Below are 26,160 nucleotides of genomic sequence, written 5' to 3'. Positions count from 1 at the left end.
CAATCAGCACATGAAAAGATGCAAAACGTGGCTAATTATTAGAGAAATGCAAATCAAAACTACAATGAGGTGCTACCTCACACAATTGAGAATAACCATCATTAGAAAGTATACAAATAACAAATGCTGGATAGGGCATGGAGGAAAGGGAGACCTCCTATGCTGTTGATAGAGTATAAATTGATGCAGCTACTAAGGAAAACAATATCAAGGTTCCTTGAAAAATTAGAGTTGCCCTGTGATCTAACAGTCCCACTCCTTGGCATATATCTGGCAAAAGCTATATTTCCAAAAGATATATGCATGCCAATGGTGGTACAAATATATGGTACATACATACAGTGGAATACAACTCAGCCATTTAAAATAATGAAATAATGTCATTTGCAGTGACATGGATGGGCCTAGCAATTAGCAACTAAGTATGTCAAAAGAGAAAGACAAATGACATATGATATCACTTTTATGTGAAATCTAAACTATGACACAAATGAATTTACTTACAAAATAGAAACAGACTCACAGATATAGAAAATAAACTTATGATTACCCAAGGGGAAAGGGGGTGTTGTTGTTAGTTGATAAGCCATGTCCAACTCTTTGCAGCCCCATGAACTGCAGCATGCCAAGCTCCTCTGTCCTCATTATCTCCTGGAGTTTGCTCAAAGTCATGTCCTCTGAGTCAGTGATGTTATCTAACCATCTCAACCTCTGTCACCACCTTCTCCTTTTGCTTTCAATCTTTCCCAGCATCAGGGTCTTTTCCAGTGAGTTGCCCTTTGTATCAAGTGGCAAAAGTATTAGGAGTGTCAGCTTCAGCAACAGTTCATCCAATGAATATTCAGGGGTGATTTCCTTTAGGATTGACTGGTTTGATCTCCTTGCAGTTCAAGGGACTCTCAAGAGTCTTCTCCAGCACCACAATTCAAAAGCTTCCATTCTTTGGCACTCAGCTTTCTTTATGGTACAACTCATACCTGTACATGACTACTGAAAAAAAAAATACCCATAGTTTTAACTATACAGACGTTTGTCAGCAAAGTGATATCTCTGATTTCTAATACATTCTAAGTTTGTCATAGTTTTCCTTCCAAGAAGCAAGCAAGCATCTTTTAAGTTCATGGCTGCAGTCACTGTCTGCAGTGATTTTAGAGCCCAAGAAAATAAAATAATTTTTACACAGACCCTTATGTCAAGGTCTGCTTATAAGGAACCCAACTTGAAACATTAACTTTCTGAGTAGCTGGAGCCCAGGAAGTGGCTTCTGTGCTGAGAAATGATAGAATTCCAGGGAGCTGGCGTAGTGGAATACAGGTGAGGGTAGTTCTCTCTATGTACAGAAATAGAGGTGCAGGAAGAGGAAGCCTGAATAAATATTGCTTAGAGTTACAGAATCTAAATAGGACACAAAGCAGTTTTCCAAAATGGTACCATAACAAAAAAGTTTCAAAAGTAAATTATATAAAAGTGGCTAGTATAATATCAGTTTCAATTGCAATCCAGTTAATGATTCCAATAAAAAATTTCCACTAGCAGTTTAAGCACTCAGTTTTCAACCTTCTTGTCCCTTTTCCCACTAATACACTGGATTGTTAATTTTTCAAGTTAACACTTAATAAGAATAGATTAATAAATAACAGTGAGATGGTACAAAGAAAGAAACTTTGCTTTCTTTTAACAAGTTCTATTAACCTCTGGTTTTCTCCCAGAAGCCTCAAAAATGCCAAAGGTTTCCCTTTAAAGAACAAGAGTTTAAACGCCAAGGTAATGGTGTTTTATTCATACCAAAAAAAAAATTTTACAGTGTCTGAATTAAACTTGTTCTTGGGAGTGTCCTACATTCATGATCATTTTCTCACATCCATCTTGGGCCAAAGACTGGCAACCAGAGATCCTTCATAAACTATTGTTCAAAAAATGAATAGATGATCCAACAGGAAAGGAATATGTCTATAACAAGTATGAATGTCAATCCATAAGTTGAACTATATAAAAATGTAATTATCCTTATCTGTCTATACCTCTTAATCTCTGTTTCAAGACCCACCCACCTCCAACTTCCACCGGGTTTTTGGAAACTGAAATGTCATGTTGGTTTGGGGCTCTCCCCTTTTGCTGAGATCATACTAAATTCTAAGAGTCTAAAACAGCACCAGTACATTGATGGGAGAGGAGAGAGAGGCAGTGTGTCTACACACCATTTGCTGACATATTCCTCATTCCATGTGGTCCTCGTGCTCAGTCCTTATTTATACCTGGTCCATGATGTTCTCATTCCCATCCCATACGCCTCTCTTCTGGTGGGATTCTCCACCATGCTCAGGCCTTTCTTGGGAGTGAGGAAATGGCAGTGTTCTTCCTATCTTTCTATGCTACACTGAGGTCAGGACATTTTCTTGATGAAGCTATGTTGGGCCCCTTCTGACACACAGCAGACAGACATTTTCCCTGAGCCTTTTAATACCAAAGACCTTGAACCAGAAAAAACAAAAGATGATTCCTCTGCTCTTAGATTCTGCAGAATTGTTTGACCTTCATCGCGCTCAGACTGGGAGCGCCAGGACACGTCTCACGTCTCTCTCCTCCCCTCGTCACCCTTACTTCCCCCTACAAGCCTCTCTCTCTTCCTACTAATTCCCCCCTGCCAAATATGTTTGGGGTGGCAGAGAGGTGTTAGGGTTAGGAGATGAAGTAATCTTGGAAATCCTTTATTCTTGGAATCTAAGAACCAAGATTCTGAAAAACGGAATCCAGGAGAAGATTCTTTTTTTCTTCTTCTTTCTGTTAATACACACTTTCCCTGAAGTAAAGCACAGAATGCCCCAGATTAAGGGTGAAGGCGAGGAGCTAGGTTAGAAAATATCAGGAAGGAGCATCAGTTAATATTGTACAAATATTATTCCTCATCCGTTAAAGTCAAACAGGAATAGCACCATCTCTGAAGATTCCTCCCTTTTTTCCTTCTAATCAAAATTATCCCTGCTTCTTCATTCCCTTCCTTTTTTTTTTTTTTTTTTTTTGCACTTTATTTTAATTATTTTTATATATTTTTAAAATTTAAATTTATTTATTTGAATTGGAGGCTAATTACTTAATATTGTACTGGCTCTGCCACACATCAACATGAATCATTCCCTTCCTTTTGTGGCACTTACCCATCATGCCTCCTGCTAAATTCTTTTGTTCCTTTATCCTCTATAGAAGACTGGGGACTCTCAGAAGAAGGTCAAATCTTATTCATCTTTCAATTCCCAGGGCAATAAATAAATGCTCGTTGAATGAGGAACATAACATAACTTGTCTTATATTCCATATGTCATATTGCTTTTGAGAGCACAGTGATTATGGGCCTCCCTCATAGCTCGGTCAGTAAAACATCTGCCTGCAATGCAGGAGACCCACGTTCGATTCCTGAGTTGGGAAGATCCCCTGGAGAAGAAAATGGCAACCCACTCCAGTATTCTTCTGGGAGAATCCCGTGGACAGAGGAGCCTGGTGGGCTACAGTCCATGGAGTCACAAGAGTAGGACATGACTTAGTGACTAAACCACCACCGCAGTGATTAGGTGGCGAAAGCATGCTGCAGTGGTCAGTGGCACCTCCTGGTGCTGGTATGACTTGGTGATTCTTATTGCTGACTTTGCCCCTTACTTTTGTAACGTTAGCCTGTTTGCTTCACTTCTTCCTTTCTCAAGTTCATTTTTAAGAGCAGAGACACTGGAATTACACTGCTAAATTTGAATATTGCTTCTTCCATTTAAGAGCTGTGTACTATTGGTACACTATTTATCCTCTCTATACCTCTGATTTCCTATCTGTACAATCACATGATGATAGCACCTTTACATAAATTTGTGATGCAGATTATGTACATTTATATTTACAAAATGTTTATAACAATACCTGGCACACAGAAAGTACCATTTAAAGCTATTGATACATAAGTAAAATGAATAGCTTTTGTTGATGTTATTTTAATCTCAATCTACATATTTGGAAATAGATTAGTACATAATAGTTTGTGAGAGCTGAGGAGGTCAAGGAGCACTTATGTTCATTTGGAATTTAAAGGGGAAGAATGTATTTTAAGACTTCTCTGGCCATCCAGTGGTTGCGGTTCTGCACTTTTTAATGCCATGGCCACAGGTTCAGTCCCTGGTTGGGGAAGATCCTGCAAACCACACAGTACAGCCAAAATATAAATATACATAATATATATATATTATATATATTTAATGAATATTCCAGATGCTAAAAAATATGTGTGCCAATAACTGAATTTGCTGTTCAGTTGCTAAGTTGTGTCTGATGCTTTGCAACCCTGCGAACTGCAGCATGCCAGGCTTTCCTGTCCTTCACTATCTCCTGGAGTTTGCTCAAACTCATGTCGATTGTGTCAGTGATGCCATCAAACCATCTCTTCCTCTGTTAAGCCCTTCTCCTGCCTTCAATCTTTCCCAGCATCAGGGTCTTTTCCAATGAGTCAGCTCTTTGCATCAGTTGGCCAAAGTATTGGAGCTTCAGCATCAGTCCTTCCAATGAATATTCAGGATTGATTTCCTTTAGGATTGACTGGTTTGATCTCCTTGAAGTCCAAGAGACTCTCAAGAGTCTTCTCCAGCACCACAGTTCACAAGCATCAATTCTTCAGCACTCAGCTTTCTTTATTTATTGAGATTTATTCATGGAAATTAGTACTATACTCAGTATGGACATAGTTTCAAAAGCATCAATTGTCTAAAATGTTTATATTGGTGATCTAAGTAATGCAAGTCAAGTATAGTATGCTTCACATTACTTTTAAATAAGGAACTCATCACAGTCCTATACTATCTCTGACTTTTTGCCATTCAGCATCCATAGTAGACAATTTCCTAACTTACAGTGCTGGCTAGAGCATCTCAGGATTTAAGCCCAGGCTAAATGTATAAATCTGTATGTAGTATTATGCTTGGGCATTAGAAACAGAGAAAATGTCAACTTTGTTTTCCCAGGGAGAGGGGTTACAACTCAGTTGCTCCCAGGGAACAGACTAATGTAGAAATGAGTATAGTAGCGTGTCTAAAGTAATATTTTTTAAAAGATAAAGAAACCATAGCAAAAAGATAAGTAGGTGTGATCAGGTGATGATCATTAACAGTGAGATAGGCATTTCTATATAATGAATAAATTACCTCCATAAGGAGGTATTTAAATCATCCTATCTCTATTATTGGGCTCCCCTGTTTTTCGAGCCCCACAAGGCACTTCTTTCTTTGAGCTTTCATCTTATCTCATCCCATCTCTCCATCTCTTTGCCGAAAGCTATGTTTTTAACACTTAGCTTTTCTGATGCACCTTCTTCATTTAATAGCATGTGCTTTTAGGTGTGAGTTTTGCTGGTGGCTCAGAGGGTAAAGGATCTGCCTACAATGCAGAAGACCTGAGTTCAATCCCTGGGTCGGGAGGATCCCCTGGAGAAAGAAATGGCAATCCACTCCAGTACTCTTGCCTGGAAAATCCCATGAATGGAGGAGCCTGGTAGCCTACATACAGTCCATGGGGTTGCAAAGAGTCAGACACGTCTGAGTGACTTTGCTTCACTTTAGGTGTTGCTCCTCACTATGGAACACCTCAGACATGTTACACAGGAAAGCCACCTACCAACATGGGAAGGGCTTTGGTAAGAAGAATCAGGAAACTTTGGTTCCACTCCCAGTTCAGCTATTCACAAACTGTGTGACCTTGAAAAAATTCACTTCTTGTCTCCAGGCCTCAGATTCTTTCTCCACGTGATCTTTTCGCTTCCACTTTAAAGTGCTATAATTTCATTCTAAGATTATTATGAGTATAGTAATAATAGTGATAATAATAATAATGCTATCCACCATTTTTTCAATATTTACCACATGACATACCCTGTACAAGTATTCTATACCTATTAACTAGTTTCCAATCTTCTCCAATACGCAGAGCTTCCTTGAGGCCCAGTTTCTGTGAATAACGTGTCCCGGTCACACCACTGCTAAGTGGATGGCAGAGGATGGATTCAGACCAGTGTCTGCTGAGCTCCAAAGGAGGTACTGAGCATGCTCTCTTGGAAGGACTGATGATGATGTAAAAAAGAAAGAGGTAATCTGGTTTTAAAAATTATTTTTCTTTCAAGAGGGATAACAAATTCCAACCTGAGACTACCAAAGAGCAATACTAGGTGAATCATTTATCAGTCAATCAACTAGTCCATCAGTAATGGAATTCAGCTATTTGGACCAGGTTCTAATAAGGTCAAAGTTGAGAGCAGAATGTGTGCATAGCCCACAGAGTCACAGCCTGTACTCCTGATGTGCTCAGCTCCATTTCAAAATCATGGCAAATGTGGGTTATATGGTCCCCACCCTGCAGAGTGCTAGTATTTTAAGTTTGTTAGTTGCTCAGTCATGCCCAACTCTTTGTGACCCCATGGATTTATAGCCCATCAGGCCCCTCTGTCCGTGGAATTCTCCAGGCAAGAATACTGAAGTGGGTAGCTATTCCCTTTTCCAGGAGATCATCCCAACCCAGGAATCAAACCTGGGCCTCCTGCTTTGCAGGTGGAATCTTTACCATCTGAGCCACCAGGGAATGGAATCTTTACCATCTTCCCGCTCTAACTTTAGGTACCCACTACATGCTTAAGGACAAGCAAGTATAAGTGAATCCCATGCAAACCTATATGATTCAGACAGATAGAGGGCAGGAATATAGGTTCCTAAAATAAATTTGTCTTCATAAAAAATACTTATATACAACTAGGAGAAAATATACCTGTAAATACTACAAACAAAATGATCCTTCAGCAGTTGATGACACTCTAGCACAATGAGCTAAACATTCAGTATTAAGGGAACTGGAGTAAGTTATTAAACAAGACTTACTGTCTCTTTTTTAATTATCCTTTAATAAAAAAATTCAAGAGTAAACATGTAAATGTGGGATATTTGTTTTTTATTCACTGAGTTTATAATTCTTTCCTGCATCTCTTCTCAAAATTAACATGGATTGGGTAATAGTTTCATTAACAATGTCCTTATTAGATTTTTGGGGTGCCCCACCCAGAATGTGTAACTGGAGTCTGTGTATCTAAACCAATCTACACAAGAAGTCAGAAAATTATGAATTTTTTAATGTAATTAATCAGTATTTGAAAATGGCAAGGCATTCATTAGGGAACAATTAAGCTATGATGCAAGAAGATAATTAGTAAATTGGGGACAACATGGGCACATTCATTACTTTAAAACTTAAATAATGCTGTTTATCTGTTTTGCTATAACAGTGGCATTTTTAAAATTAATGTTTATATTTAAATAATCACATATTCTCTTTCTGTGCATGTCCTATGTAGCCCTCAGTTTGTCTAGGGGTAAATGTGATTGTTTTCATCTCTCCTAACCATTGACTTTCCCTCGTAACTCTTTTCATCATGTTAGGATGTTTTTCTCAGAAAGTGAAGTGTCTTAGAGTAGGTGCATGTTAAACGGTAGCTTCTACCATTGTTACTATTATAATTGTTGTTTTCCTTGTTGTATTTGACATTTTCAGCTAGCCTTTGTTTCAGATGACTAGATCTCAGTTACATAGCTTGTCTCTTCTATTATTCTTGGACACATTTTGTGTAGCTACAAAGTATTTGCTCTAAGTTGTAGAAGGCTAAGATTTTTGAAAAAAAATCTAGGCCCTGTAAGAAAAAAGGCAAACAGCCCAATTGAACAGCGGGCAAAAGACTTGAACAGAAACTTCAAAGAGGATATTATCCAAATAGTCAATAAAGAGAGAAAAAGTTGATCAACTTCACAAGTCATCAAGGAAATTCAATGTCATTGCACACTCACCAGCATGGCTATTCAAGAAAAATGACAGTACTAACTGTTAATGATAATATATAGAAACTAGAGCACCTGTATTCTGTTGGTGGTAGTATACACTGGTATAATTGCTTGGAAAATTGACAACACCTACTAAACTGAACATACTACCCTATAACACAGAATTTCAGGCATAATCCCCCGAGAACATGGACCTATGTTTACCAAAAGACATGTATGGAATGTTATCAGCAGCCCTATTTACAATAGCCCCAAACTGGAAACCACCCAAACAGCCATGTACAGTGGAACGGATGTTAGAGCATGCTGTACAATGGCATGCTCTGCAGCCGTGAGAATGAACAAACTGAAACCCAACACAAATGGGAACTTACAGCTAATATAATATTAAATAATTTTGAGCTAGTTTCAAAAGGTACATTATATATGTTTTTACTGACATAAACTAATAGGCAAATTAATCTACAGTGTTAGAAGTCGTTATAATGGTTACCTTTGGGAAGATGGGGAAGGAAGTGGCTTCTGAGGAACTAGTGATATTCTGCTTCTTGATCTAGGTGCTATTTACAATGATGTGTTTCCTTCATGAAAATTTTATTCAGCTTAAACTTGATTTTTATATGTCCTATAACTAGGCAGCTTCGCAGGTGACGCTAGAGGTGAAGAATTCACCTGTCAATGCAGGAAACTTAATGAGACATAGGTTCAGTCCCTGAGTCAGGAAGATCCCCTGGAAGAGATCATGGCAACCCACTTCAGTATTCTTCCCTGGACCATGAACAGAGTATCCTGACAGTCTGCAGTCCACAGGGTTGCAGAGTCAGACACAACTGAAGAGACTTAGCATGCACTATATATAATTAAATATAGTTACATGTAAAAAGACATCCAGAATTCTGCAATAATAAAAAGCTCTAGATTTTGCAACTCAAAAGCCTTTTTCTCTGCTATTCTGCTATTTGGATTTCCTGGAAGATGGTGATGCTGATGTTGCTGGCCAAGGGGCCCATATTTGAAAGCTACAGTTTTCAAGTTCATCTACACTGGCTCTCACCACTTTCTCACTTCTCTTGGCCCATACATACCATCTTCCATTCTCAATATACCACTGAAACTATGCTCTCCAATGTCCCCATGAGCCAGTTTCAGTAACTCTTTCAGTTTCTCCCCTATTGTCTATGGCATTTGACATATGAAACCTCTTTGAAGCCTTTCCCACAGTTCCCGTGTCGTCTTTATTAGCTTTACTCCTACTTTTCTGAGCTCTTGCTTGTAGGTTTTTCTTTATCTACCACTAAATGTTGGTATTTCACAATGCCCTGTTCTAAACCACCATTATCTTCTTCCTGGTGATCTTATCCTCTTCTTTGACATTATCACCTTTGTGCTAATGACTCTCAGGCCTAAAACTTCCAGGCCACACTCTCCAAGTTCTACCCCCATATCCATCTCTTCTGGACATTCCTTCTTGGATATCCCTCACTTACCACAAACTTCCACAAAATCTCTTCATTTTACATCCTCTTTCTTGCTCTCTACCCAGTCACTCAGATTGGATTACTGCATCCTAGTCTCCTCAGCCTGCCTCACCTTTACCTGCAGCGTATTTTACAATTCTGTTTCCCACCTCTCCATGCCACCACTGTGATTCGTCCTCTGTTCTTGTCTTGCCTAGGCTATGGCAGTAGACTTCTCAATCAGCTCATTCCCACAGCCTATCCATCTGCAGTGTCTTTACAGTGTAGCCACAGACCCTTTCAAAACCTGAATATCATTGTTTTAATCCTTCACTTGAAATACAAGTCCTTTTTATTTATAGAGTAAATCCAAACTCTGGTATTTAACTTTGATTTACTATTGCATTCCCATTTTCAGGAACCTAGAAGCTTTTCAAACATAAACTTTCATATGAATGAAGGGTAAAGAGATCTTGTTAAAACAGAGATTCTATCATTAAGTCTAGGATGGGACCCAAAATTCTGCAATCTAACAAGCTCCTGAGTGGTACTAGTGCTTCTAGTGGGTTAGTGCAGACCTCATTTGGAATAACAAGGCCCTACGTGCCTTCTTCACTACAGCTACAATAATTTACTTATATTTTTCCAATATAACTTATGGTTTCACAATGCCTTTCCTCCCCTTTCCAGCTACCTACTGTCACATTGTCCTTCACCACACAACTAAAACAGAACCCCTTTAAAAAGCCTGCCTGGTATTCCTTTCCCCCAGAAAAGCTAATTGGATGCCTACATCTTTGCTCTTGTATCAGTCAGTACCAATTTTAGACTCAGACAAGCAGGATTGCATCCCAGGCCGTGCATCTCTAGGGGCCTAAAATTTAAATCTTCCCTGAAATTTTCCATATGGTCTTCCAGCACCTGGAATGAGCTAGGGCCAGCAACACCATCTAGACGTGATGCCCTGAAGCCAGACTTGGATGTGCATGGGCTTTTCCCTGTCGTTTTTCCTTCAGGGCACTCTCCCACCCACTGTCCAACAGGTGGGATTGACCACATCCCCCAAGTTACTCTGGAGGGCCCCATGGCTGTGTTCTGATGGCAAGAAGGCAGCCTAGTGAACAAAATGCTCCTATTCTCCACTGCACTGTTTGACAGAACAGCATGCAATGCAGCAACCAGAATGGTGCTGACATGCAGATTTGGGGTGACTCTCACTCACATGGAAAGTGGAAGTCACTCATTCATGTCCAACTCTTTGCAACCCCCTGGACTATCCAGTCAATGGAATTCTCCAGGCCAGAATACTGGAGTGGGTAGCCGTTCCCCTCTCAAGGGGATCTTCCCAACCCAGGAATTGAACCCAGATATCCCACATTGCAGGCAGATTCTTTACCAGCTGACCCACCAGGGAAACCCCACTCATGTGGAACCCAAGACAAGTCTGTGAGTCTGGAATTTTGATGACCCACCACCAGTCTTTATGCTTTAGCCCTCTGTGTAGGCTCTTGTTTCTGTTCCCATTCATCTAACTTCTAACCACCTGAGAGTTGCAGAGAGTGGCATCAGGCATTCTTTATTCTACACCGCCCCCACTACTGGCACCTAAGGAGATCACGTCACTCCCAAAACTTTGTACCTTGTGTCAGATAGTCCCCCAGAACCTATCATCTCTGAGGGCTTTGCAGTGTAAAGAGGTCCTCCTCAATGCTCTCATCAATGTGTCGACATCATGCTGTTTGGGGTCCTGTCAATGGGGTCACAAGAGACTGATTTAGTGACTAAACCACCACCACCAAGGTTTTTGAATGAGGAACAGACATGCCTTGTGCTAACTAGATCATTCTTTCACTTACCCTTGGGCCCCTGCTTTTTTATTCCAAAAATGGAGATACACAGAAGTCATGAGTCCAACTAACATTGAAAGGGATCATATTCTAGAAAAGGAATGATGGTGGCCTAAAGAGAAGATATGTTTGGAAGATGTGTTTTTCTATGTTTACACTATGAAATCATGAACAATAAACTTAAGATCATAAAAAGAGTCATTATTCACATTTTCATGCAGATTCTTGGTAAGACTTGAATTTGTTGTAATTATCAGTCTTCATGGGTGACCTTGTAGTTGATAGACCATCATGGTTACTGTTGTAATGATTACTAAATAATTTTACAAAACTATAGAAGCCAAAAGATCTATATTGTTTTAATAGAAAAAGCCCCTAATAGCCACGGCATTGTGAGTAATAACAATGTAGCTATCCATCTTTTCCTCCTAGTAAGACAGTCAGATATGGTACATTTGACGATTTAAAAAAATCAAGAAATAGTGCCTGAACACTGCAAAAGTCCTCAAGTGGACACAAAACAAATACCAAGGTACTTCTCTTCCTACTATTTTAGATCTTCATCAGTAAGTCAATATACCTAGTATGGACTCATGATATTAACATTTTTTAAATTGCAGTATAATTGTAACACTGTGTTAGTTCCAGGGTACACAACATAGTGATTCAGTGTTTCTATACATTACAAAATGATCACCATCATAATATATATTTTTCAGTCCAATTGCTTATATTGACTGGGATCCCTGAACAAATACATGCATGGGCCCTGCACACCCTGAAATAACCCTAATCAGTAGTACCCTGTGCATAATCTCTATCATAGTAAAACCACAGTGCACTGTACTGGTTCATCTGCCTGCCTCTCTCTCCCAGCAGAGTATCCTAAAGACAGAGGCTATTCTGTAACCTCACTACCTAGTACAAGATCTAGCACATGGAAAGTTTGCACTGTCCTGAAAAATAAGCATATTAATATCTTTTAAATAGACTGATATTGATACATCACCATTCAAATTAAGCAATCATCTTAACTACTTCATTTATTTTAAAAAATCTACAAGCCCTTGTATATTCTGTCCCTTTTTCATACTTATGCATGCTCAATCACTTCAGTTGTATCTGACTCTATGTGACCCCATGGACTGTAGCCTGCCAGGCTCCTCTGTCCATGGGATTCTCCAGGCAAGAATAAAGGAGTAGGCTGCCATTTCCTACTCCAGGGGATATTCCCAACCCAGGGATCGAACCCATAGCTCTGGTGGCTCCTGCATTGGCAGATTCTTTACCACTGAGCCACCTGGGAAGCCACCTGGGTTTTCATACATGGGCCATGGGTCACTACAAAATATAGAATCATGGAAGAGAAATAAACTTTTATTTTGGGGGGTTGCTTTTTACAAGCATATTCAATCACCTACACTTGGATTCTGTGCAATGAAATGGCAAACATTATAAAGGTAAAAAGTGAGGAAGTGGCATAGGAAGAAAGCAAGGATGAAAAGGATATTTCACAATTTGTCAATTTGTGAATATTGGCATCCCTTCTGACAGAACCAAGTACTGCCAAGGACTCTTGTCAGAAGTAAAATGTGCTGGCTCAAGCAGGATACACAAAAAAGACACAAGAAGTCCATTGAGTTTTTGTTTGTTTTAAAATACACTTTTGATTTCCCTGTACCTTTTAAAAAGAGGTTTTAAACACTTGTTTTTCTATAACATTCACTCTGATCCCTTGGATGCACGAAGTAGCAGCTACTAAAAATGAGAGATGATCCAATAGAAACTTCACAGTCATGCTTAAAGCAAGAAGAATTAGTCACTTAACACAAACTCTGCGAAGGGAAAATATATGGGAGTGTGCTGGCCTTTTGTCCTCGGTAACCGTCCACATGTTTAATTTTTTTGAGTTGATGTTCATGGCAAATTTGATTTAGTGATTTATGTACTCTTATCTGCTAAAGTAATACATATTTTAAATCCACTGTCAGTAACCTTCACACTGTGAAGAGCATAAATGAAAAGGATTTAATGAAATGCTACAATATGTATATTACTGCCCCAAAATAACACCATTTCACGAGGTAGTTGCCTTGTTTTGAATGCAGAATAGGAAATTACCCTCAATAATCATTTTATGAATTTGCTCCTTAAGTGCTCCTGACCAAGGAGAGATAAAACAAGAGTTGGCAAGAGGGAAAGGGTCTTCTCTGTTGACTTTTACATAAACATTTTATGATTAAAAATCCAGGATAGAAATATGCCTGAAAATGGTAACTACCTTCACTTTGATTAATGCAGAGAAAGCTTTCTGAATTCACTATTGGGTCATCAGGTATGTATCACACACACACACCCCTTTTTTCTCAGAATAATTGTATGGAGCAGAGGTGTTCCAGCTGCATTCATGAAGCTTGCTGATTCTTCTGAAGTACCTTAGGGTCCAAGAGACTCCTTGGATTTAGACTAAAGACTCAAGACTCGGCAGGCATGCTGAGCTCTAAGATTTATGGGTACTCATCCCATCCCTGCCAGCACTCTCCCTCCAAGCTGCAGGGCACTCTGCTTTTTCTTATTTATGCATTGGGGTCCCAAGTAAGAAGGACTTTTTTGCTACTAAATACAAAATTTTTAAACTGCCCCAGTTTGGTTGGAGAATTATCTATTTATTCATTCAATAAACATGTACGAAACATCAACTAAGTGCAAAAAGCTCTGGTAATTTCTGAGGATTCAGAAAGGAAGGATAGTTGGAGGGTGTGGGGAGAGGGGAGTGGAAGGAATATTGTAGGCCCAGAGAACAGTATGTGGTGAGATACTGTGGTAAGAAGGGAGACTGTGTGTTCAAGGAATGCAAAGACAGTCCCGCATAAAAGGCTAAATAGCCTTAAAAAAGCAAACAACTAATCAACAGTATTAACACCAAGAACATGGTAATGTTCAGCTGAACACAACCATTTGTTGAGCACACAAACCAATGCTCAGTTGTGTGATGAAAGGTATTTAATGTCATGATAAAGAATTTGCTCTTTTGTCTGTATACAACTGAAGCCACCTCAGGTTTTTGAATAGGATTATAGAGTGTGAGTTGAGATTGGGAGGATAGATGCCCCAGGTAATAAAAGGTTTTAAATGCCATGATTACTATTGCAGGCAGGAGAAGTCTTTGAGAAAAGGATTTTGAACACAATGAAACATGGATTTTACTTTTAAATAATAGCTCTAGCAGCAGTATGGGGACTATATTGTACATGAGTTTAGAATTCATTATAAATAAAAAAGAAATGCTGCTTTAAGTTTCCTTTTAATGATAATACCAAAATTCTGATGATGGAGCAGTATCTAGTAGACTCTGTCATTGCTGATGGCTAAATTGCAACAACCCTTTGTAAAGCACTTGGCAATTTGCCTCAAAAGTCTTAATACTTTTTAACTTATCGATAAGTTTCAAAGCAGTCAATCCTAAATGAAATCAGTCATTGGAAGGACTGATGCTGAAGCTGAAGCTCCAGTACTTTGGCAACCTGATGTGAAGAGCCAACTCATTGGAAAAGAGCCTGATGCTGGGAAGGATTGAGGGCAGGAGGAGAAAGGCACGACAGAGGATGATATGGTTGGAGGGCATCATCGATTCAATGGACATGAGTTTGAGCAAACTCCAGGAGATGGTGAAAGACAGGGAAGCCAGACATGCTGCAGTCCATGCGGTCACAGAGAGTTGACCATGACTGAGAGACTGAACAACAACAATTAAGTGTCACAGGGACTCATGCTTAAACATAATCCCAAAGGCACAAAGGGCCACAATTACAGTGGGGTTTTTGATAATATCTATTTTTATTAAAATCAAAAGAAAATTGAACTCATGGTAAATCATTTCCATGTAATATTATTCAACTGTTAAAAGTGCCTCTTAAAAAGAATAATACCAGAGGCTGAAAAATGCTTAAGCAGGATGGAAAGACTGAGGATCAGGAGATAATTCTGTACTGCAGGAACTCTGGTGACCTCCTCTCTGATGTGGCAGCCTCAGCAGTGTGTCAGGGATACAATTATTAATAAGAGATGATGTTTAGCTTAGGAATTGAGGGAGTGGTGGTGTAAGCAGATTCCAGGAAAACTTAAAAGATAGAACAAACATAATAAGGGGTGTGAGTATAGAGATGACAATAACAATGAAAATCCTAACGTGGTGACTGGTGTGATGATACAAGCAAGGACTTAGGAAAATGATGATGAACAATGTTGTTTTGGACATACTGGACTTGAGGTCAATTGAAATTCCAAGTGGAGAGGTCTAACTGCCTTCTGGAAATATAGGCCCAAATTCAGGAAACATGGCAGAGCTAAAAATAGATGTGTGGTGTATGGAAACATTGAAGTTCATGAAATAATCTAGAGCAATAATTAGAGATATTTTTAAAGATAGGCATGTACTCTAAGAATCTACTAAAGTAATCCTATCAAGTTCTCCTACTAATTCACTAATATAAATGTCTTTCTCTTTATATGAGAGCCACAAACTTAGAGAAAATAAATAACAGGAAGAGTATGTGAAGAAAATTGGAAAAGAATAATGACAAAGGAATTGAGTCAAAGAAAAGAGCCATTGGTATTAAGAAAATAACAGAGATGAAAGGACTAGGAACTAAAAACATAGGCCAAAACAGACATTGAGTAGAGGAAAAATGTGAAAAAGAATGAAAAGAAATAAGAGAACATGGAAATAATTTGAGAAAATGTAAAAACTTGAAGGCTCTATGAACCTAAAAACATGTTCTTTTCATTACATAATACCTAAAAAATAGACTGATGAGGAAGGTTTCTAGCTGCCACTTAGGGTATAGAATGCTGAAGTGTCACTCTCATTTCAACAACAAGAAAAAATTGTGTTATCTAAACAACAGTAACTTTCCTTGAATCTATAAAAGAGCCATGGTCTCAAGGTGACAAACCAGACTGAAAGTTCAGGAAAGATAGATGCCTCTGAGGCAGAGCACTGTTACCTGAAGTTGAGCATGGGAGGAAGTGGGATGCCATAGAAGTAGATAAAAAGGTTCCAGCTTAAAGTTTATGGTGAATTATTAAAGGTCCAGCGTAAACTAACATGAAAGTACAAGTACAGAACTCCTGGGAGCCACATGCACAAGGGAAGTTTGTGCCAAGTCACAGAATCTTCTCCATAAACATCACTATGTGCTAATGAGAATGAATGGAGCCTGGACCAGAAAACTTCCCTGTGTGTATGCCTGAGAGAGAAGAGTAGCCTTCACTGCAATAAAGGCAAAAAGTACCATCCACATCCTTTTTCCCTACTTCTCTTATGAAATATAAGTTTAAGACCCTGGGGGAAAGGCAGACATCCCTGGAACCACCAAGACACAGGTAAAGGCCCACTACAGCTCAGAGAAGAAAATAGGGGGGAAAAAAAAAACCCAAGCCCCAGAGAAGGAAGAAGAACACATCCTGGCTCAGGAGTAGTAGAAATTCCCTGCAACTGGGAGAGGGGCAGGAAACTCTCCCCAGAAGACCCACCAAAGGTATAGGGTAAAGTGAGAACACCATATGATGGAGGGGTGCAATCACTTGGACAGTATCATACCTGAGACCCTAGGACATGGGACCTGCCTAAATCTGGGATAGAAAAAGGACAATAGGAAATCACCTTCTGCCTCAGCCCCCAACAAAGGGCTAGCAAGTATCAAGTTAAAGCAGTCTGTCATTGGAGGAGGGGACAAGAGCATAGAGAGAAACCCACTAGATAAGGTGGGAAAAAGCCAGAAGTCAGTGTAGAACCCTTAAGCTCCTACAAGATAACCTTGAAGGACACTGAAGACTATAATGCAATGAGGAGATCACAGCAAAAGGAGGAGCCAAGCCTTCCTGACCAGGCTGACTCAACCACCCCACTCCAAAATCAAGACGTAATAAAAGAGGATGCGTGCCTATTTATCAGGTATGAGTACTATTCACCATGGTCTCTACTCTCTGACCTCTAATGTCTTATTTCAATCAACTAAAAATTATAAGATGGTTTTTAAAATCACTGTTAAGGGACAAAGAAACAACAGAACAAGACTCAGATATGACTCATTTGTTGGAACCATCAGACAAGGAATTTTAAATAACTATTATTATGTTAAAGGCTCTAGTAGAAAATGTGGACAACATGCATGAACAGATGGGGAATTTCAGCAGAGAGATGAAAACTAAAAAAAGGAAAAACGCAAATGGAAATGCTACAAATAAAAATTATGGTGAGAGATAAAGAATGCTTTCAATCAGCCCTCAACACTGCTGAGCCCAGGAAAACATGAGCACACTTAAAGATGGGTCAATAGAAATTACCCAGTTTGAAACATTAAAGCAAAGGAAAGAAAACACAGAGCAAAGAACCTAAGACCTGCAGAACACTATTCAGAGGTCTAATATACATGTAATTGGAATCACAGTGTAAGTAAGAAAGGATAGGATAAGAGAAATATTTTAATAGTGACCAAGAATTTTCCAAAAAATAATGAAAAACATCAAAACACAGATCCAAGCTTAGAGAACACTAAACATGGTGTACACCACCAGCAGCGCCCCCCAAACACCACACAGCTGAACGCATCACATTCAAACAGCTGGGAAAGAAAAGGATGCAGCGACAATCTTGAAGGCAGTCAGAAAAAAAAAAAAAAAGATCTATTACATATAGAAGAATAAAAATAAAAATCGCAAAATGTCTGCTGTCAGAAACTATGCAAGCCTCAGAGAATGAGTTGGAAAGTATTCCCACCTCTCGTATTTTGTGGAAAGATTTGTGTAGGAGTGCTATTACTTCTTTTAAATGTTTGGCAGATTCACCAGTGAAGCCATGTGGGCCAGGAATGTCCTTTGTCAAAAGGTTTACATGAATTCCATTAAATATATATATATAAATATTCATGTTACCAATTCCTTCGAGTGAGATTTGGTAATTTGTGTCTGTCAAGAAATGAGTGTGTTGCATCTGATTTGTCCAATTTATGGCCACAATATTCCTTATAAATTTCTTTTTATCCTTTAATGACTTCAAGGTCTGTAGTGATAATCTGTTTTTAATTTCTAGTATTGGTAATTTGGGTTTTTTCTCTTTCTTTCATAGTCTGCCTTGTCAATTTTATACATCTCAAAAACCAGCTTTTAGATTAACTGAGCCGGGATATGTTAGAAGGGAGGGTTGAAAAAGATAGTTTGTGTATGAACTACAGTCCATAGGGTCTCGAAGAGTTGGACATGACTGAAGCAACTTAGCATGCACACGCACCCATGTTAGAAGGGAGGGTTGAAAAAGACAGTTTATCCTGGAGAAGTAACAATGAATCTGAGACTTGAAAGAGATGATGAGTACTGACTACAAGTATCTCAAAGTAAATGGGAGGTAGTTGAGTTCTAGGATTAACATTTTTTCCTAAAAAAGCCAGTGTGGTTGGAGTCTGCTTAAGAGAAAAGCAGAGGTTATATAACAAAAAGCCACATAGTCATTGTAAGGATTTATATGAGACTTTATGCCAAAAACAAATGGAAACCACTGGAGGGTATTTCAGCACAGTGACATGGTCAATTTGTTCTGAAAATCTCCATCTGGCTATAGAATGGATAATAAATTGGGGTGGGGAGTAGAATCAAGAGAACAATTAGGTGGCTATTACAACAGTTCAGGTGGGAGTAGGGGCTTAGACTAGGAAATGGCAGAGAAATGGAAAGATTTTAATGATGATATATAATGAATATCATATATATATACACACACACACACACATGTGTATGTATATATATCATCACCAGGGCTTCCCTGGTGGCTCAGCTGGTAAAGAATCCACCTACAGTGCAGGAGACCTGGATTTGATCCCTGAGTTGGGAAGATCCCCTGGAGAAGAGAAAAGGATACCCACTCCAGTATTCTGGCCTGGAGAACTCCATGGACTGTATAGTCCATGGGATTGCAAAGAGCTGGACATGACTGAGTGACTTTCACTTTCATATAATGAATGATTTCAATTGATTGACTAATTTTTTATTGGTGATATAAAATCACACATTTATTTAGCACTTACTTTGGGCCAGGAACCAGCCTAAGCATTTTAAAAGACTTAATATAAGATCACACAACTAAGAGAAAGAGCAGAGTTTAAAGCCAGGCAGAGCCTGTCTCTAAGTCACTGTTGTTACTGCTTCTTGGATGATAAGACTGAAGAAAAAGCAGGATACAAGGATAAGTCCTTGGTTTCCAGGCTAAACAACTGGATACTATTTACTGAAATAAAAACATTAGGGGACAACCATGTTTTAAAGAAAAATAGTAAGCTCAGCCATAAACAAAACAGAGATGAACATATTTATCACAACTTTAGGAAGAAACCCAACTATGCATGATTAAACTGAGGAAGTCCTGTTTTGGTATAATGATAAAGGGCTTATGGATATAATTATAAATTTAAATATAATATTTTGTTTAATTTCCAAGGATAATCTAAATACATGAACTCCAAAATGTTTCTTTGGAGTTACAGTTTTGGTAGCTTATAGAGGACTAACCCTTTACAGTTAACACTTATGACCTCTAGATAAGTTCTTTTTTTTTTTTTTATGGTTTTTTTTTTTTTACTTTACAATTCTGTATTGGTTTTGCCATACATTGACATGAATCCACCACGGGTGTACATGCTTAAAAATTCCTTTTGAAGATAATAGAGAGTAGCCAAAAGAATGTATAAATTGGAGACAGTTTGATCCTTGAAAAAAATGCAGGGAAATACATACATATTAGATTTATCATCAGGGAATACTATTCAGTCTATATTATATGAGGTCTAGAAATAAAGCAGAGACATTCAGGTTTTTAAATATAAAGGAGTCAAAAAAAGGTGAATGGTACTTTAAGAGCAGCTGTAAAGGAGGCAGGAAATTGTATAAATAAGCAATGCACAGAAAGGGGAAATTTTTAAATCTGCCTATAAATTTTCCTCAAATCTTGGCTGCCCCCTAAGCTGTACATGCACAGTTAAAACTCCAAAGAATTTGAGAGGAAAACAGTATCTGGAAGATTGAAAGATGTGAGCAGAATTTTCAGGTGCTGCCCAGCACAGGGGAGACAAAGTTTAGCTTCACATGCTTCTATGTGAGAGGGACTTGATAAGCATCTCAGCCTTTCTATGGAAACCCCAGAAGGACCATGTCTTAGAATAAAAGTCACTTCCTAAAACTAAGAGATTAATTGTAAGATTAAGAAAATGCTTAAAATAGACCCACTCTAAAAAAGAAAATCCAAGCCGCCAAGGTTACTTGCCAATTAATTTAACTGTATATAACACCTTAACTTAAGAGAAGATAGCAGAATGCAACATCTAAATAATCCATTACCATGACTATCCAAACTAAGAATCACTTCACCAGATAATGTGACCTGTAGTCAAGGGAAAAGTTAGTCAAAAGAAATTTTACCAATAATGAACAAAGTTTAAATAACTTATGATATGTTAAAGAATACACAGGGTATTATATAATGAATGAAACTATGGAGAGTCTCAGGAGCGATTTGAAAGTAAAAAAATAATTATAATAAAAATGTAATATCTGAAACAAAATAATCTTGAGTGATGTTAATAACCATTGAACAGAATACATAGATGAACTTGAAGACAGCACACAGAGAGAAACAAAGTAGAAAAGAAAATGAACATTGAACTCTCGTTCATTGCTGGCAGGAATGCAAAATGGCACCACTACTTTGGAAGACAGTTTGACCAGCACTTACAAAACTAAACATACTCTTACCATATAATTCAGCAATTGTTCTCCTTAGTATTTAAAGACCTGAAAACTTATATCTACACAAAAATGTGCACACAGATGTTGATAACAGCATTCATTATAACAGCCATTAGAGGCCACCAAAATGTCCTTCAGTAGCTGAATGGATAAACTGATACAGTCAGAAAAACTGAATATTTTTCAGCACACACACACACACACGCAAAAGGGCTATCAGATCATGAAAAGACACAAAGAATCTTAAATGCATATTTCTAAGTAAAAGAAGCCAGTTTGAATAGACTACATACTGTATGAGTCCAAATATACGACATTATGGAAAAGATAAAATCAAAGAGACAGTAAAAGATCATGGTTGCCAGGGACTGGAGAGGAGGAATAAATGAATACATAGAACACAGAGGTTATTTAGGGCAGTGAAAATACTCTGTATGATGGCATAATGACAGATACCTATCATAAACTGTCCAAATCACAGAATGTATAACACCAAGAGTGAACTCTAAAGTAAATTATGGATTTTGAGTGAATATAATGTGTCAATGTAGATTCATCACTTGTAATAGCTGTATCACTTTGATAGGGGATGTTGATAACGAGGAAGTCTATGCACATACAGGGGCAGGAGTTATCTGAGAAATCTCTGTGGCTTCCCTCAATTTTGTTGTGAACCTTAAACTTCTCTAAAAAGTCTTAATTCTTTGAAAAATCTTGTTTTTATAGAAACTGACAAACTGATTTTTTTAATTTACATAAAAATGACCAGAATAGCCAAAACACTTGAAAAATAGAACAAAGTTAGAGGACTTATACTTACTATAAAGCTATAATATCAAGTTAAGTGTGACATCAGGAAAAGAATACATAAGGAAATATGCCTAAGGGACAAATACGTAAGAATACACAATGGAACAGAAAAAGTCCAGAAATCAGCTCACCCTTAAGTAGTATTGTTTTTACAAATGTACCAAAGCAATCTATTGGGCAAACACAGGAAAATCTTCTCTACAAATGATGCTGAAACAAGTGGATATCTGATGGAAAAAAATTGAACCTTAATTCCTACCTCAAACTAATACATACAAATTAATTTGAGATAAATCACTGATCCAACATAAAAGGAAAAAATGCAACACTTCTCCAAATATATTGCAATATATCTTCACAAACATAAGGCAGATATAAATTTTTACATGAGATTCAGAAACTATAAACCATAAAAGTAAAAACTGATAAATATCATCAGAACTCAAACCTGCTCATCAAGCAAACACCACTAGTAATATGAAGAGGCCAACTGGATAAAAGGATTCACAATATATACATCTGTGAAGGACTCTATCCAGAATATTTAAAGAACTAATTTAATGGTAAGATGGATAACCAATAAAAATAGTAGAAAAAAAGACATTTCATGTAAAAAAAATATAAAAATGACCAAAGTGCATCAAAAGTGCTCAAAGCACTCATTCAGGAAAATGCAAATTAAAGCTACCCACCCACATGCTACAGTGGCTAAAAGAAAAAAGAGTTCCTCTAACAAGTGATGGTGATGATATGGAATACCCAATACTCTCATATGTTACAGGTAGAATGTGAAATTGTACAGCCATTCTGCACAACTTTTTACTAGCTACTTGTGAAGTTAAATATATACAACTCTATAAGCCAGAAATATCACTTCTAGGTATTCACCCAAAAGAAATGAAAACTTATTTCTACAAAAGATTGTAGAAGAATGTTCACAGCAACTCTATTTACAATAGGCCTGATCCAAACTGTCTATCAGCAAGTGAATGGTTAAACAAGTTGATATATTCATGCTGTGGAATATAACTTGGCAATAAAAAGAAACAAATCACAGTATGTTGACAAAAAATATTGCGCAACATGAACTTTACAAGTTTTATTTGGGGCAAAATGAGGACTATAGCCCTGGAGACAGCAGCTCAGATAGCTCTGAGAAACTGCTCCAAAGAGACTGTGGGGAAGATGGGTATAAACTAGATTTTGGTGAAGGGAGGATATATGCAATCAAGGACATATGTTTTTGCAGAAGGTTTCTGCTAGTCGTGAGGAGGAGTTATCATCCTGAAGAGTTTTATTGCTTTTCTAGATATGAGGAGACTTCCCAGGTGGCTTAGTGAGTAAAGAATCCACCTGCATTGCAGGAGACATAGAGGAGACATGGGTTCAATGCCTGCATCAGGAAGATCCCATGGAGGAGGGCATGGCAACCCACTCCAGTATTCTTGCCTGGAGAATCCCATGGACAGAGGGGCCTGATGGGCTACAAATCCATGGGGTCACAAAGAGTTGGACATGACTGAGCAACTAACAAACTTAAAGTGCTAGCACTCTGCAGGGTGGGGACTCTGTAACCCGCATTTGCCATGATTTTGAAATGGAGCTGAGCACATCAGGAGTATAGGCTCTGACTCTGTGGGCTATGCACACATTCTGCTCTCAACTTGGACCTTATTAAAACCTAGTCCAAATAGCTGAATTAGTCCAGATAGCTGACCCCCTGGAGGAGAGCATGGTAACCCACTCCAGTATTCTTGCCTGGAGAATCCCACGGGCAGAGGAACTTGGCGGGCTACAGTCCATGGGGTTGCAAAAAGTCGGAAGGAAGTGACTAAGCATGCACAGATAGGAGGAGATACAAGAACTGGGCTCATAAAATCAACTCCTGAAAATGTCTAACTATCTGAAGACTTGTTCTGCCTGTTTTATTCCCCAAGCACAGAGTGCCTCATTTCTGCTCTCGACTCTAAACTCCCTTCAGGGGTCTTGAAAATCAGCAGCTGCAGCAGCACATGATTTAATCCTTGTAGAGGTAGACAGCAAGTACCAATGGCAAGCGCCAGTTTGTAGTTAACAGTAATGTAGATGAATCTCAAAATCATGTAAAGAAAAAAAAGTCAAACACAAAGTACAATTCCATTTATCTAAAATTCTAAAAGAGGTAAAGCAAAAATCTGGTGATAGAATTCAGAATAATTGCATGGGCTGGCTCGAAAGGAATATATAGAGTGATGGGAAAAGGTGATGGAGGAACTCACTGGGATTATGGAAAGGTTATAAGTCATAATAGATTGGTTGCTTTATGGATATACATTTGTCAAACTCTTTAAACTCTATAATTAGTACCTATACATTTTATTGTACATAAGTTATACCTCACAAAAATAGTAAAAAAAAAAAAAAAAAAAACTAGCATCTCTTTGCTGCTGCTGCTGCTAAGTCACTTCAGTCGTGTCCGACTCTGTGCGACCCCATAGACGGCAGCACACCAGGCTCCCCGTCCCTGGGATTCTCCAGGCAAGAACACTGGAGTGGGTTAAATGACTACAAATTGGACCATTCTAGTCATGTTTATTAAATCTGGTAACTATATCTAAATCTATCAAATTTACAAATAATATCTAGAATTTACTGAACTTATACAAGGCTCTCCCTACAGTTTCAACACAGAAAACTAATAGATGCTAGAATATAGACTGCAACCAAATAGAAGCAGCAAAACTCAAAAACAAGATCATCATGAGAAAGTACTTCCAAGGAATTCCTTCAGTAGAAGTAAATGATGCAGGTATACTCAGGGGGAAGACAAAAAGACTGAGACGAGGGTGTCTATTAAACAATGGTATTTCTAATCAGCCTATCAATACTGTTATCACTTGTTTATAGTATTTCATGCTGTGTTTAATACAGTAAGAATTAAAGTTAAATGATATGATTGGATCATTTAAATTTATAAAAGAGCCATTTGCTGATGAACTCTAGATGATTAGGCCAAGAGATCACTCTGCCTGTAGTAAGAGCTGGTCAATCCAAAGAACCAATTACACCCTATATCCTTGGGTTTGCATAAAGCTGGGTTTATTTGCAACCCTCCTCCCCTCCTTCTGGGAGGTAAAGGCCAGGAAATGAAAGGTTATTTTCTGCTTGGAAGGTCTTGTAAGAAGAACTTGATAGTTTCACACAGAGGTGCCCCATTCATAATCACAACACCTAACAATGAACTGGCTGTTCAGAGCTGCTTTAAATTCAAATGGGAAGACTAACAAACATCTCCAAAGCATTCCTAACCCCCAATCTCTTTTAAAAATCAATTGTTTTCAAAACCCCTCCTTATGTTTCTATAGCAAACAGCTGCACAAGATAAACAAAGTGAAAAATCATACTGTATAGATGCTCTGTGCAGAGCCAAGATAAAGGAAGCTACAAAATGGAAGAATTCTTTCCAAACAATTCCTAACACACAATGCAGGACAAGAGATTATACCATGCGTTATAACACAAGGTCTCCTAGCTGCACGAATCATTAATTCAAGGTTCTTCCAATCTTGTGATACAGACCCTCCACCATATGACTCAAACTATCCTTGTAGTATGCATTTACACTATGCCTCTTTGATACCTCATAGAAGGTATATCATAATGAATTGGAGGAATTTAATTGCAACTGAACATAATTGATACACAATTTCCTAATAAACCCAAATGAAGAGATAATTTCCTGATATAGTCTTTCTTTTTAAATCAGCAGTAAGAGAAGTATATTCCAAATACATTCTAAATGAGGCATGTTATTACAGCTGAGTTATTACGAAAAGCTTCTTTTCATGTAGTCATACTGGCTTAAAACAGCAAGGAATCTGTGGCTCACTAATAAATGCATGGTAATCACATGTTTTCTTATTTTCTAGATGACTTCATGGATTATTTAATTTTAAATGTCCTCTACACTTAAAGGTGATTAAAAGCCAAATACTGCAACAACTGTGGAACAATGCATTCTCTGGTTAATGTGCTGTGGTTACTTATAGTGGGATATTTTGAAATATCTGAGAAATCTAGAAAACAGGAAACCTTATTGAAACTACAACTTTTTTAGTCTTGGAATAATCAAACCACAAAACCCAGTGCTATTTGAGGTAGTACTCATAAATTAAAATCCCCTTTCCCGTCTCTAGTCTAATTTTCTTACTCTTGTTATTCTTTTCCATCTTCTGCTCATTTTATTTAGATTTTTTTATTCATTTTTTCTTCTTTAAGGTGTCTGCCAGAGAACTCCTAAGCATTCTGTTCTCTCTTGTGACCACATCTCACCTAGAGAATACGGTTTATTTCAAATATGTTGATACTCTGCATCTTTGATTCGTTAATGCATTCTTTGATTCAACATCTACAGCAAAATCCCGTCTT

This window comes from Oryx dammah, unplaced genomic scaffold (genome assembly GCF_014754425.2).
Source record: "Oryx dammah isolate SB20612 unplaced genomic scaffold, SCBI_Odam_1.1 HiC_scaffold_27, whole genome shotgun sequence".
NCBI classification, from domain to species: Eukaryota; Metazoa; Chordata; class Mammalia; order Artiodactyla; family Bovidae; genus Oryx; species Oryx dammah.
This window is presented reverse-complemented; position numbering follows the sequence as displayed.